The sequence below is a fragment of the Urocitellus parryii genome, chromosome 10 (assembly GCF_045843805.1).
Source record: "Urocitellus parryii isolate mUroPar1 chromosome 10, mUroPar1.hap1, whole genome shotgun sequence".
In the NCBI taxonomy this organism is placed as follows: Eukaryota; Metazoa; Chordata; class Mammalia; order Rodentia; family Sciuridae; genus Urocitellus; species Urocitellus parryii.
Genome location: NC_135540.1, coordinates 32,848,393 through 32,860,629, shown reverse-complemented (window position 1 = coordinate 32,860,629; position 12,237 = coordinate 32,848,393). Strand labels below are relative to the sequence as shown.

General features: G+C 34.0%; 1 protein-coding gene across 7 annotated transcripts in view; it reads right to left on the bottom strand.

The window, feature by feature from the left end:
* The window catches only part of Rapgef2 (Rap guanine nucleotide exchange factor 2), a 252,152-nt gene that overhangs the window by 114,654 nt on the left and 125,261 nt on the right, over window positions 1-12,237 (bottom strand). Inside the window, exon 1 of one of the 7 annotated variants that reach the window (XM_077803440.1) lies at window positions 5,896-6,010. The exons of the other annotated variants lie outside the window; for them this stretch is intronic. The gene's annotated coding sequence lies outside the window, so the exon portion shown is untranslated. Of the gene's footprint in view, window positions 1-5,895; window positions 6,011-12,237 lie in introns of those variants that run through there. 7 annotated transcript variants of the gene reach the window in all.

Below are 12,237 nucleotides of genomic sequence, written 5' to 3'. Positions count from 1 at the left end.
GTTCTAAACAAATACACCAACAAATCCATTCCTGGAAAATAGGTAGAGTCTCTAGGCATTAACATAGTAAGTTGCTTACACAATAAAATGATAAAGACAAGCCTCAATATGACAAACAAAGATGGAATCAAAATAAAAAACTATTATACATATCCTTGTAAAAAACCATTTCAGATTATGATAGGGTATTTTCCTAGAAAAGTTCCCAAAGGGGAAAAAAAAAGATTAAGGAAATCCATGGGGCCTTCTGGAAGACCAGAGATAACTAAATTAGAATAACATTTCACCCATTTTATTAACAGCAAGTTGGTATCACTTAAATTTCTAAAATGATGATTTAATAAAATTTAGAAATTATACAATTAAAAAATGTCTTATTATCAATGGAGTACTGCGCAGCACTAAAAATGACAAAATCATGGAATTTGCAGGGAAATGGATGGCATTAGAGCAGATTATGCTAAGTGAAGCTAGCCAATCCCTAAAAAACAAATGCCAAATGTCTTCTTTGATATAATGAGAGCAACCAAGAACAGAGCAGGGAGGAAGAGCAGGAGGAAAAGATTAACATTAAATAGACTCATGAGGTGGGAGGGAAAGGAAGAGAAAAGGGAAATTGCATGGAAATGGAAGGAGACCCGCATTGTTATACAAAATTACATATAAGAGGTTGTGAAGGGAATGGGAAAAAAAAATAAGGAGAGAAATGAATTACAGTAGATGGGGTAGAGAGAGAAGATGGGAGGGGAGGGGAGGGGGGATAGTAGAGGATAGGAAATGTAGCAGAATACAACAGTTACTATTATGGCATTATGTAAAAATGTGGATGTGTAACCAATGTGATTCTGCAATCTTTGTAATGTTTTGAATAACCAATAGAAAATGTCTTATTAAATTAAAAGTACAGCTACAAATGTACTTTTTGCTTTGGTTTTTTAAAAATAAAAAATTGGTAAGAATTATTCCAAAGCATGTAACTAAATTCTGTTCTAAATGGGATCATTTTCTGTTCCTTTTTGCCACTATGAGAAGTAGACAATCCTATCAACTGCAGCATTCTTTTTTGTTATTAAACCTTATAATAAAGCGATCTATAGAATAAACATAATCCCTATCAAAATGTCCATACTTTTTTTTTTTTTTTTTACTTTTTTTACACAAGTAGAAAAGCTGGGTCCTCAAGTTCATATGGAATTCCACGGGGCCCTAATAAGCCAAAACAATCTTGAAAAAGAACAACGTCAAAGGACTCACTTCTAGATTTCAAAACTTACTACAAAGCTACAGCAATCAAAGCAATGTGGTTCTGGCATAAGGGTAGACACTTAGGCCAAAAGAATAGAACTGCAGTCCAGAAATAAACTCATGTATCTACAGCCAATAATTACTGACAAGTCTACCCAATGAGGAAGAACAGTCTTTTCAACAGATGGTACAGAGATGCCTGGATTTCTACAAGAGAAAGCATAAAGTTGAACCCCTCCCTCATACCATACATGAAAATTAACTCAAAGGAATCAATGGCCTAAATATAAGCACCAAAACCATAAAACTCAAAAAATATATGAGTAAATCTTCAAGCCCTTGGATTTTTTAAAATATTAATTTCTTTTAGTTGTACACAATACCTTTGTTTTTATTTATTTTATTTTTATGTGGTGTTGAGGATGGAACCCAGGAGCCCTTGGATTTGACAATGAATTCTTAGATGTACAGCAAAAACATGAAAAGCAAAAGAAAAAAAAAAAAAAACCTGACACTTTGGATTGCATCAAAAGAAAAAAAAGAAAGAAACAAGAAAAAACCTCTGTGCACCAAAAGACATTATCAAGAAACTGACAACCTACAGAACAGGAGAAAATATCTGCAAATCATATATCTGATAAGGACTTAATCTCCAGAATACTTGATAATTCCTAAATAGAACAACAAAAAGACGATCCAACTTAAAAGTGGCAAAGGAGGCTGGGAATGTATTTCAATAATAGAACACATGCCTATCATGTGTAAGATCCTGGGCTCAGCCTCCAGCAATACATGCACACGCACATGCACACGCACACGTGCAAAGGATTTAAATAGATACTTTGCCAAAGAAGATACACAAGAGGCCAAGCACATGCAAAGCTGCTCCTTAGTTATTCGGGTAACACAAGTCAAAAGCAAAAATAATCCCATCTCACACATGAAACTAAGAATGAGAAACTAGGATGGTTATAATTCAGAAAGAAAGAACAAGGGTGGGGGTGGGGAGGGAGAGAAAGAAAAAAAGATAGGAAACTTTGAACTTGCACTTTGCCGATGGGCATGCAAAACAGCACATAGCCACCATGGAAAACAGTCTGGCATATCCTCAGGAAGCTAAACATAGAACTGTCATATGACCCAGCAATTCTTCTCCCAGATAAATACACAAAAGAACTGAAAACAGGGACTCAAACACCCATGTACACCACAACATTATTCACAAAAATCCTGGTACACAGAAACAACCCAAGCATCTAACAACGACGAATGCATAAACCAAGTGTGATATACACACAGTGGATTATTATTCAGCCTTAAAAAGGAATGGGAAAACTGACAAATGCAACAACATGGATGAACCTTGAAAACATTACACTAAGGCCAACCAGCCAATCACAAAAGTACCATGTGATTCCAGTTACATAAAATATCTAGAAAGATGGAGCTGGGGATGTGGCTCAGCGGTAGCACGCTCGCCTGGCATGTGTGCGGCCCGGGTTCGATCCTCAGCACCACATACAAACAAAGATGTTGTGTCCGCCGAAAACTAAAAAATAAATATTAAAAAAAATTCTCTCTCTCTCTCTAAAAAAAAAAAAAATCTAGAAAGAAAGTAGATGAAAAGCTACCAAAGACTGGGAGTTGGGGGGAATGCTTCATGGTTAGAGCTTCTGTTTGGAGTTACTAAAAAAGTTCAGGAAGCAGGTATCGTTGCTGGGTTCACACAGTGTGAATGTAACTGACGCCAATGAATCATAGACTACATGTAATTGTACATTTTTAAGGCTTAAAATAATATATTTTATGTTTCATATATTTTGCCACAATAAAAATAAATAAATCTGATTAGAGAAACTGTCAAGAGGATATTTGTTTTGGTGGCTTTGGATTCCTTAGCAAGACTTTAGGACTTGAGTGTGAAAAAGTAGGACAAAAAGGTTTGCACTATGAACAAATAACAAACCTTAAGGACTAAGGAAGAGTTAAGCTTGGTAAACTATACCACTAAGAAACCCCGAAACAATCTCATTTCTATGGTCATTTAGCAATGAAATGATAGAGCTTGTGGGGGAAAGAAGCAGCAAGAGATAAAAATACCACAAGTATTTTAAATGAGTGTTCAGAAAAGTCAAGTATACCTACATTTGTCTTTCACCCAGAATTTACCTCATTTTTTCTTTATTTATGGTCACATATTAAGGTCAAGTTGGTGTCTCACTCACTCACTCTCGCTCTTGCTCTTTCATATTTTATTTCTTACATCTATATTATTTTGCCGCTTGTTTCTTTTCCAAATGTTCATTGGACATATAATAACACAGAGTCAATGTTACCAACACAAACCCTATAATCAATGCAGTTTACGTAAATAAATAAATAAATTCAGGTCCCACTCTTAAGTGGTTTGCATTTAACAAGATGAGCACGCAAACAGCTGTAATCCAATGACAAGTTGAGAACTGAATTTCACTAAGAGGTGAACTCTCAATGGCTAGGCTCACTTACTAGCTAGTTGAGTGAAAAAGACAAATCAGCATTTATCATTCAGAAAGCAATTCAAATTCAGCAAAATCACACAAGGGCTTTAGGGTTACCCTGTCACAGTTAAAGATTTGAATGTCCAATCTGTACAGTCAAAGCCTCTTCAGGCAGCTGTAACAGAACTTCAACTAGTTGGTAGGACATCTGCTTCTTTGAAATAGCACTCATAATACTACATACTGAGATAAACAAAGTTATCTTAAAATGTTAAATACCTTCATATTTAAACAGTTTATTTTTTAACTTTGAATTAAAAAGTCATCTCACTCTTCTAGTAGTTTCAGTCTGTGTGAACACACACATGTATGTGTACATAAGACACAAATATAAATCGATATATACATTTCAAAAGCAAAAAAAAAAAAAAAAAACAGATGAAGGTAATAGTTATCAGAGAGTTGGCCTGAATGTTGAAAAGCTGTTAGCCATAAAGTCAGAAGAGGGTTGGTGAAGAGGAAACATATATGGTATGTTTTTAAGAATGTCTGTAGTCTTCTGGTTCTACACAATTTGAAAATCTAACTTCTATAGTCTATTTTAAACCCCTCTAAATTGTTTGCTGTAAAATACAGCATACCACTTGGTTTAAAACTATTCAATCCCAATGTAATTTCAGAACATCCTTATCATCTTCTTTTTAACAACAATAACATGACAACTACAAGGGCTGCAGATTCATATTTGTCAATCTATTGGCTCTATGTCACATCAAAAAAAATAATAATATTTAAGCCTACCAGCAAAGGATTTATAAAAAGACCACTCCCAGCAAAATAAGTAGGTTAACCAGTAAATTAAATATTTTTACAGACGAAAATGGCATGATTTGTAGTACCCAGAAATATGCAAACCAACAATGACTAATTAGCTTCCACATTAAGTAAAATGGGAAAGATTTTTAATAGCCTGCTAAACTTGCCTTCAAGTTCAAAACCCATAACCAGAAAGCACAAATGTTTGAGAATATTACATTTCACCTAATTTTCACAAATACCCTTAAGTAATGAAACACTGGGCTGGGTGTTGTAGGTGCTGTATGGCCAACTGTTTCTGTAACCACATTTTCCCCACCTAAGCAGTCAAGAGCATTTTCGATGGGTGTTGAGTTTTCCATGAAAGGCAGGCACTCGGCACAGAAGCCCTAATGTCCCTAAATTTGCCCCTTTTACGGGCCTATATGTTTTTGTTGTATTTCAGAACTACTCAGTGGAATGCAACTTCTCAGAACTGGAATGTAAACTTATTCACGTCTGGCTACAGAAAGCAAGAGAGTATACAACAATCATGCTGAGATTATAGTGGTAGGTGATCCAAATTCACAAAATGGTTAAAAGTGTGACACTCTGGTATCAATTTTTTATATCTTCATTTCAAGAAATCTTAAAAATCTAAGTAAATGACTGGACTAATGTTCCTAAACCAAGATCAAACAAATATGCTTAGGACTTAGAAAAAAAATCCCCATACCATTATCTTTGGAAAGCACAGTAGCAATTAAATCGGGGGGAAAATATTCTTAACAAGTAACTGCTGATGCTGTCAATTCCATTCTCAAAAGCAAGATATACAAGAATAAATTTTAATAGAGGTATAAAAGAAATGTAGGTTAAAAGACTTGTCATAAAAATACACTTAATCTTTTAAAATACTTTTGATTCACTCAGTTTAAAAAAAAACAGCTTTTCAAAACAAAAATCATATACATAACAAGTATACATACAAATTACATGTATGAATGTAAATTACAACTTCTTCTAAAGAATAGACTTTAACCAGCTAATATTTCAGAAGTATTTGGAAAATTGGATACACACTTAAGCATCTCTAAATTCCTTTCAAGGTTCACTAAGAAATATCCCAACAATCATCACCAAGCACATATTAACAGAGCTTTGCTCCTCTACGAAGTGAATCTCCACATTTAACCTTTACTTATAAAAATAGATCACAAGAAAAAAATATGACAAGCAAGGCCTCGTAGCTGCATTTCCCCCACCTCTAGTTCATTCCTTAATAGTTTGTTGTCTATTTAATTAACAGAAGTACCATACAGTTGACATTTACACTATTAGCATTTTAGTTTCTTTAAAAAAAAAAAAATCTAACCTGCACTGTCTTCAATATCTTTGAAGCAACAGTAACAGCAACAGTGCTGCCACCTTCTACAGGAGCTCTCTTCTCTGCAGCACTGAGCACTCCCCATTTCCCCGTGTGTTTTCTCCTGGTGAGTCCATGCTGCTGTAGCTTGTAGAGAGCCAACATTCCTTCTGACGGCTAATTTCCTGCTTCGATGACCCACCCACCCCTCCTGGCTGCATTATGTGTTACGCATGTTGTATGGGCACTCTTTCCGCATACCAGTCTCATGACCTCAGCAGCTGCCTGACAGACACTCTTTATCAATTTCTATTAATTCATTATCTACTCTCTTGTAAGTCAAGGACAAGTAGGAAAATCTGCAATGTCTGCTGTCCTATGAGTCTTCAAGGTCAAATGCTTAGATGTGTTCACAATGCAGTTCTGTTGTTAAATTTCACCAAAGCTGTGCTAGAAACTGGTTGCTCTCCACCAAAAAAGATGCTGAATTGTATACCTGGCCTGAGGGATTATTGTGGTATAGACTAGCATAAATTTGAATCAACACAGCAAGGGGAAAGTTGAAAGAGACTGCTTTTGCTCTTGCTTCCCCCTCAAAAGAAAAAAAGGTGGCTCTTACCTCAGCTGTACTGGGGTGAAGAGAGCAAACAGTTTTTCCCTCTTGCCACAAACTAAACCAGCAAAGGACAGTGGGTGTGAGGACTACACTTTGGTAATGTCTATGTCCTCGTGACTGAACTACTAGAGAACAGCTCAGCTAAATTGATCTGCTGCTATCAGTCTACACAGTGGCACAAACAGGTCTCTGCTGATCACAGTGCTTTGAACACAGATGGCAGCTGGACGGTTTATACAAAAGTTATGGTCCATAACAGATTTTCCCTTCAGCATGTAGACACATGCCTTATCCAAAATGCCTCTGTTAAATGTTCATCATTGCATTGTGCAAAGCTGACCATGTATGAGTTGAATAGACAAGAAGGTTTGGCTCCAATATCTTGCCTACAAATGACCTAGTTTTTATAAAATTCATTAGAGAAGCAAAATTAACAAATGCATTATTAAGAAATAACCAAGCAGGACTGGGGTTGTAGCTTAGTGGTAGAGCGCTTGCCTAGCATGTGTGTGGCACTGTGTTCAATTCTCGGCACTGCATATAAAATAAAGGTACAGACAACTAAAAATATATATTTTTTTTTAAAAAAGGAAGAACCAAAACTTCTACATACATACATACATATATATATATATATATATATATATATATATATATATATATATAGTAGACATGTTTTATTTTAAAGATAAAACCTAAACAGAAATTCAGGTCACTTGACTAGTATATTTTATACTTACTGAACACTGAAAAAAACATACTTCCAAGAAAGGAAAAGCATAAATTCACACACATGAATAAGTTCTTAATAATAATAATTTCTCAAGCACTAAAATGTCTATTGGTTAATTCACAGTAATCAAATGTGTTGTAGATAAATGATTGCTCCTTCTAATTCTTCCCAAAAGTAACACTAGTAATAATATTTAACCTGTTTTAGAGCTTTCCTTACAGATCACAGTAGTAAAGCCCTATTATTTATCATCAAAAAATAGTTTAGGAATAAAGTAATAAAGGATGTGCACGGGATACAAAAAAATCTATCCCCAAAACCTTAGCCTTTCAAAGAGAAATTCTTAAAGACTTAAATGAAGAGATATACCATGTTCATGGTATATGATTTGAAAAGCTAATATTGTTAAGATAGTATTCTTTCCAAATTCATATTAAGCTTTAGCACAATTCCAATTAAATCCTAACAAGCATTCTTGACACCAACAATCTAATTTTAAAGTTATATGGAAAACAAAGATATAGAAGATAAACAATTTTGATAAAGAACAAAGTTGGAACTTATAATATGTATATGATTTCAAAAAGTACTCTTAAGCTACACAAATGAATATAGTACATATTGGTGTAAAAACTGATATGTATATTGTTGGGACTGCAAATTACTGCAACCTACTATGGAAAGCAGTATGGGGATTGCTTAGAAAAGTTGGAATGGAACTACCATTTGACAGAGTTCTCCCACTCCTTGGTCTATATTCAAAGGACCTAAAAACAGCATAATACAATGATGCAGCCACATCCTTGTTTATAGTAGCTCAACTCACAATAGCCAAGCTATGGAAAAAACCTAGGTGTCCTTCAACAAATGAATGGATAATGAAATGTGGTATGTATACACAGTGGAATATTACTCAGCCATAAAGAAGAATGGGATTACGGCATTTGCCTGTAAATGGATGGAACTGGATACTACAATGCTAAGTGAATAAGCCAATGCACCCCCCAAGCGGCCAAATGTTGTCTCTGCTTTGTGGATGTAATCCCAAAACAAGGAGGTTAGGGAGGGGAATAATAGAAATAGATTGGACTAGACAAAGGAAAACAAAGGGAAGGGAAGAGGAGGGGAATAGAAAAGACAATAGACTTAATAGGTAATAACTTTGCTACCCTTGTATACATGACCAAGGTAACTCCACATCATGTACAATCATAAGAGTGGGAAGCTAACAGAATAAGTTATACTTTATGTATTTATATTCTACCAAAATATAATCTACTGTCATGTATAACTAAAAATTAAAAAAATAATTGATATGTAGAGTAACAGAAGAAAGATTTCAGAAATAGATCTAAACAAGCATTTTTATAGTTAAATATTTTATGTAACTATTTTTACATTAGGTCAGGCACAGTGGTGTATGCCTGTAATCTCAGCAGCTCAGGAGGCTGAGGCAAGAGGATCACAAGTTCAAAGGCAGCCTCAGCAACTTAGTGAGGCCCTAAGCAACTCAGCAAGATCCTGTCTCTAAATAAAATATTTTTAAAAGGACTGCGGATGTGGCTCAGTGATAAGCAGTCCTGCATTCAATCCCTAGTACTCCCCACCCCCCAAAAAAATAACACTGATTTTTAACAAATGTGTCAAGGCAATTCAATGGATAAATAAATGTTCTTTTCAATGAGTTGTTCTAGGACTACTGAATATCACATGCAGAATAGGAAACTTCATAACACTCAGAAAAATTAAAGTAAAAAATGGATCTCAGGCCTACATTGGAAGAGCTAAAACTATTAAATTTCTAGAAGAAAAAATATAAGAAAAATTTTATGACCTCAGATTAAAAGGAGATTTAAAAAAAATAGGGCATGAAAATACAAACTATGAGTGAAAACTTTGACAGTATAGAAAGACATAGTTAAGAAAAAGGCAAAGCACAGATTGGGATAAAAATTTGCAAAACATATTAAACAAATGAATTGTACCCAGAATACATAAAGAATGCTTAACAGGGCTGGGTTTGTGGCTCAGTGGTAGAGTGCTTGCCTCACATGTGTGAGGCACTGGGTTTGATTCTCTGTACCACATATAAACAAATGAATAAAATAAAGGTCCATCAAAAACTTTAAAAAAATGTTTTAAAAAAGAATGCTTAACAACTCAAAAATAAGATAGATAATCCAACTTTTTTTAATGGGTATAAGATTTGAACTAATGTTTCACCAAAGAAGATAAATGAATGGTCAATGAGCACATGGGAATGTAGCTCAGTAGTAGTAAAGTACTTGCCTAGCATGCACAAGGCACTGTGTTCAATTCCCAATACCAACAAAAAACAAACAAAAAACAAAAAAAAAAAAAAAACAAAAACACCTCAACACAGTAGTCTTCAGAGAAATGCAAAATAAAATCACAGAATATGGCCATTGACCTACTAGAATGACTAACATGAAAACTGACAATACTTTGTTGGACAAGATGTGAAGCAACCAGAAATCTCATAAACTATTATTATGAGTGCAAAATATATGGAAAACAGTGCAACTGGCCATTCGTAAAATGGTTAAACACACACTTACATATAACCCATCAATTCCACTCCTAGGTATTTATCCAAGAATGGGCAATAAAGCAAAACTTCAAAGTTGTCTGAGTCTGTTCTATTACCTTTCAACATAGCTATAACCATCTTTTATTTTCATCTATATTCTCCCTATTTATCTAACCCCCTCTCTACCTACCCACATATGGCCAATCTTTTTCAGGTGTCCCCAATCCCAAATTATCCCTTTAGGTCTGTAGAGTTCCCATCTGTTTTATCAGTGAATGTAACCCAACATGCCTAAAATCAAGTCTCTTCATTTCAAACTGATATTCATCCTTTTTATTTGATTACAGTTGTCAAAGGCAGCATCACGCTATAGACATCCAAGTTCAAAGCAGTGGAATCATGCCTGGCTTCTTCTTCCTTGTCTATAAACTTCAGTCAATAAATTCCATCAGTTTCTATCCCTAAATTACTCTTCCATGTGACCCACCAATTTCTATTCTGATGACAATATTGGGTGCTTAACACATCAAAACCACTGAAATAAGGCTCCTACCTCTGGTCTCAACTTAACCCAATACTCCATGAATCCTCTCATTCTACTCATCTACCTTTAATGGTTACTCATGTGATTGAAAGTCATTAGGCCAGCCTCTAAATTCAAATCTGATGGACCACCTGTTTGCAAGCATTTAATGTGAAAGAGTCTAAGCTTCAAACCCTGGAGTAAATCAAAACTCCCTATGGCCTGGGACTTAGTATTCAGCCCCTGCTATGTCACATGAATCCAGGAACTTGAATGGTTTGGAAACCTCTATTCTAGGCAATTACCTTCAATATAATCTTCATATGTGCCCCAAATAACCTTCTAGCCATCTTTATTGTCAAATACAAAGACTCTAACATCTTTTCTAAGCTATGTATCACAGGCAAATTCATACTTCATGAGCCTGAGTGGTAATCAGGTAAGCTCTTTTCCACTATATTTCAAAGACTATAATTACTTTATATCCTGACATTATCAATGATTTTTTAAAAACTGTTTTAGCCACATTGATGCATCCATTAATCAAATTAACTACACATAAAAGTTCTTGAAAGTTCACTTAAATGGTACAGTGGCTATGAAACCTGAAAAACGTTATTTGAGGACAAATCTTAAGTCTATGTTTTCAAAACTATATTTTAAAATTCAAGATCAGGGGACAAAGTAGTAAACTAAATCTTAAGATTCTGAATTATTATTATTGACTTATACAATCATCAAGGGAAGAAAAAGAAGAAAACACTAATGTAAGTCTCATTATGTAAATTTACTTTTTTCTAGAATATGTATATATTCTAACTCAGAATACATATGATTTAAACTAATGAAATGAAATAATCTTACTTTGGGGTTCACCTTAATGAACCATAAAAAAGTAATAATAATATTTAAAAACACAGGAAAGTAATATTTTGACCACTGTTCTAATTTTTTATTAATTGAAAATGTTTATGAAATACACCAGTTATCTTAATGAAGTTAGACACTAATACACTAACCAGTTTATAGCTAGGAAACATGCATGTAGCTTATGTAACATTACGTGAATGTTCAATACCAGAAATTCTATTTTTATATTTAATTACAAAAATACAAAAAAAGTAACTCCTATATGTGTTAGCAAAAGCTAAGAAGCATCTAAGGAAATAATGTTAATATTCTGAACTTACAGTTTTATATTCTAATCAGTGATAAATATTAAGTACAGTTTTAAGACCTGTATATTTAAACTCTCACCCCCCCAAAAAATGATATACATATCTAAGGTATTTCTTCATTTCATTTATTTCAACTAGTGCTTTTAAACAATCTACAATACAATGAAAAAAAAACTGAATATAAAAAGTCTTTTTCTCTAACATTCAATCATAATTTTGTTATCTTTAAGATACGTACATAATTCAACTCATGATAAAATAAAATACAGGTCCCCAGAACTATGATTAATTGGAAATTTTTATTTTAATAAAGATATTCCAATTTCCTGGAGTATAGTTTGCTTCATGTATCAATCTGTCTTTAAACAATATCCTTAACTCACCATTTCCTGTTACTGTCCCCAATACAGAAAGTATGCTTCCTTCAAAACAAATTTAATTGCTAAACATTAATATTTTTTAAGACATACCTTAAATTTATACAGGTAAAACAGTGATTCACCCATCCCTCTACCCCTCCTCCAAAATTAACTGTGGTGCAAACAAGGATTGTGAGTTCCTTTGCACATAGCAGTCGATAAGAATTCTAACACTTACTGGAGAAAAATAATATTGGATTTCATTGACAAATACCAGACTTTAAGACTTTGATGAAATATAATAACACTTATTTCTGTAAGAGAAATCCAAACAACCCTGTAAATTAGGACTTCCAGGATGAATTATCACACACTTATTTATACCAAGGAT